Genomic DNA, 3,789 nt, shown 5'->3' with positions numbered 1-3,789 from the left:
TAAACCAGGTACTCACGGTTTTCCATACATTGGAACAATCAGTTTACTAAGCATCACACCCCAAGTCTTTCTTGAAGATTACATGAAGAATCATGAGAAAAAATATATGACAGAGGGAGAATAATTTTATAGCCAACAGCTTGGAGTGCATAGTGTTTTACACTGGAGGAAAAGGGCCAATCAGATGTTGTGCTTCAAAGTATTAACTGATTTTCTCTTATGGTCTAATTATAAGTCACTTTTTACCTACCGATCTGTAATCTCATACAATTGGTAACAAGAATTTGAAGACTATACTTGAACCATTCTAGTTAGTCAGACAACAAAGCAGGAGGAACTAATGCTTTTATAAGAAGTATTTAAATTGATGTTGATTTTATCTATTATAATGGTGCAGTCCTCAGTTTATAAAAGAAGTACATGTTGGTAATAATAATTTCCTTCAAGATTTGCGAGCATGTTGGTGGTTTAATCTTGGAATAATATAATGACAGCTTACAGTCTAATCAGGAAAATCCAGGTGAGCCACCTCACCGCCTTCATAAGGAGGCAAAGTTAACCACAGTTGGGTCTTGTGATCCTGTAGGAAATATCTGCTAGAAAACCCACTACAATTAGAACTTTGTGAAGCAACTAAGCAACATTTCCAGAATATACTTTATTTAGATGCCATAAATGGAACAAAAGCAAAGGGTGCTCTCATCTTGGTGGTACAGGGAATTAGACAATTTTATATTTAAAATCAGAACCTTGTTCCCACTCAAATGTTAACTTAGCATTCCCTAAAGTTAAATCTTATGGGCTGAGCTCCCTTCAGGAGCACATGTACTACAGGAGAATGTTACAGAGATGACCAGCATGTCTCTTGTACAAAGGAGACACCCAAATCTGTAAAGTGTTCCATATTTTCACCTAATAAAATACTTGCAAACTGAATGCAAGAACACATCAAAAAATTATTCACTGAAATCAAATTGACTTATTCTGAGAAATGCAGGGATAATTCAATATATAAAACTGATAAATTTAATCCACCAGAACACAGTCTGAAAGACAAAAACAAATATAATCTCCTGAGATGTCAAAAATTTGGCAATTTCAACAACCATTCATGGGAAAAGTTCTGAAGAGATTAAAATTATAAGGACATACATAAGCACAAATAAGATAAGCAAGTCTTGTAGCCATAATATCGACTTAAATAGAGAGGATTAAAAGCATTTCCACTTAAACCAGGAACATGACAAAGTTGTACACTCTCTCCATCTCTCCCTTTCATCAATAATTCTTAAATTCTAGCTAAAAATTAAGATAACAGAAGGACATCAAGAAATATAAATAGGAAAGAAGTCAAGGTGTTGGTGGGTTTTGGAAAACCTGGAAATGGACTGGATATTTTACATTATAGGGAACCAATTATCATTGTTTTACTTACCAACCATTTTTATACCTATAGATTACTGCTGTAACCCAGCCTTCATCAGAGAAGCTTCTTACCATAGTGGACAGTACTTATTGCAGAAAACCTAAGTGCTGAGAATAGGTGATATTGGAGTGCTGGCTCTAAATGTGACAGTTATATCACCTTTGCACAGGATCAGGTAACATCTTAGAAGAAGGGTTAGAAGAATCATAGATGGGGAGATATGTAACAGAAGATGTCTTCTGGATAAGGCACAGCCATTTCACTCAGAAACTCCCTGCTGATGTGGTTGTCTGCAGAGGACCATCACAGGCTCCATAGCATCCAGACTTCCTTGTGGACATCAAGATGAACCCATAAGTCTCCACCCTTCCTTGAGGAGGTACTGATACTTAACAGTTTGGTGAGGGATTGCCATTTTCTTCACATATGTAGCCAATTACACCACCCCTCCACCCATGATGGGACAAGAAATTTTATTTAACTTGTTGGATCACACACAAAAGAAGACAAAGAAGCAGGAGGGGTTTGTTTGGAAGAAAGTTCTCAGTGATGAGGGAAGGGAGAGGGGATGTGGAAGAGTGAGACGACTAAAATTCAGTATATAAATATGTAAAGCTAACAAACGATAAAGAAGTTAAATAGGTAAATTTATACCATAATAAAATGTTATGTAAAATGTTTTATGGTGTCAGTAAAATTTTCTGAGTTTCTATATCAATAAATAAATAAAAATAGGTCTAGCATTTATAAAATATTTAACATACTACACTTTACTGCTAAAAGTTTTTAATATATTGTCTTCACTAGTTCAAAACTCTAGGGTATCAATGCCATTATTATCACTTTACAAAAAGGGAAATCAAGGTAGAACTTAGGAAATGAAATCTGCCTTAAGCTTCACATGAAGCCTGTAATAAGAATAGTGGGCATAGAATTTGAACCTATGTACTCCAACTCAGACTTTATACTGGAAAATTCCCAAGTTCATTGAGTTTCTTTAAATATGTTTGTATTTTTAATATAATCATTTTTCAGAATCCTCTCTGTTATGAATATTTCCTAATTGTGAGCTCTCTGCCAACGCAAATTCCCAATCAAGCCAAATCAAAACAAGCCAAGTTAAGAAACTCCAGGTTTAATGGGAGTTCTTTGCTCTTGGGTGACCCCGAGGGGGAACAGGGAGGCTGCAAAGGAGACCAGCAGGAGGAAGGAAAAGAGACCAGATATTCCTCTCTTGGGAATTTATTTGAATACTTTGTGGGAGTGGCCCTGACCCTCCCCAGGGAGGGGTCAGGACCTGGTCCTGCTGGGATTTGGAGTCCAGACCAATATAACTCTCATGTCTGGGGGGCTGGGATAGAAGCAAGGGGCTTGGCCTACACACCCAACTTAAACACTCTCCTTTAAATACAAACTGTCAAGCAAGTCATGACATTAAGAATTTCAGCAAATTTAACTTGAAACTACCAGTGATGCTGGTACTTCTCATAAATAAAACAAACAACAACAACAGAGGACGAAGGAATTTCAAATGAAATGTAAGAAAGGAGGAAGAACATTATCTGAGTCTGAAAAAACAAGATGGATTTAAAGGTTCCAGACTAGTGAGATGGTTCAATGGGTGAATTCACTTGCCACTGAACTAGGGAATCTGAATTCAATTCTCAGGTCCCATAAGAGGAAGTGAGAATATCAAGCTCCACAAGTTGCCCTCTGACCTCCATAGACAAGCCCACATCCAAATGCTGAAAAAAAAAAAATAAATGCAATTAGTTTTTAAAAAATGTTTCATGATAGAAAGCTAACTTCAAGGAGGGCTAACAGGAAAGCCATTGATGATTTGGGACTTAGATCCACCAACAGTTTTTTTTTGTTTTATTTTCCATTCAAAATTTTACACTTTCCTCTCCTCCTTCCATTCCCCTCCCGCTCCCCCCTCCTCCCTTCTCCCTCCCTCTTTAAGAGAGGGCAGTGAACCCTGCCCTGTGGGAAGTCCAAGCCCCAACCCCATCCAGTCCTAGGAAGCTTTGGCATCCAAATAGACAAATAGAGTAGGGTCCCAAAAAGCCAGTCCATACAGTAGAAACAAGTCCCAGTGCCTTTATCAATGGCTTCTCAGTCAGCCCCCATTTTCAGCCAAATTCAGAGAGTCTGGTTGATCACGCTCATTCAGTCCAGGTCCAGCTGGATTTGGTAAGCTCCCATTAGAATAGGCACACTGTCTCAGTAGATGAACCCAACCCCTCTTGGTCCGCAGACTTCCTGCTCATCTTCTCCCTACTTCTGCTCTTCAACTGGACCTTTGGGGGCTCAGTCCGTTGCTCTGATGAGGGACTTTATCTCCAATCCATCGCCGGACAAGA

At 38.4% G+C, this 3,789-nt stretch overlaps 1 non-coding gene across 1 annotated transcript; it reads left to right on the top strand.

Annotated features, from left to right (window-relative positions):
- Window positions 1–806: 806 nt before the first annotated feature.
- Window positions 807–910, top strand: LOC119810890. Its single transcript, XR_005284832.1, has one exon. It is a non-coding gene; the product is annotated as a U6 spliceosomal RNA (small nuclear RNA).
- Window positions 911–3,789: the final 2,879 nt, after the last annotated feature.

The sequence above is a fragment of the Arvicola amphibius genome, chromosome 3 (assembly GCF_903992535.2).
Source record: "Arvicola amphibius chromosome 3, mArvAmp1.2, whole genome shotgun sequence".
Lineage (NCBI taxonomy): Eukaryota > Metazoa > Chordata > Mammalia > Rodentia > Cricetidae > Arvicola > Arvicola amphibius.
This window is presented reverse-complemented; position numbering and strand designations above follow the sequence as displayed.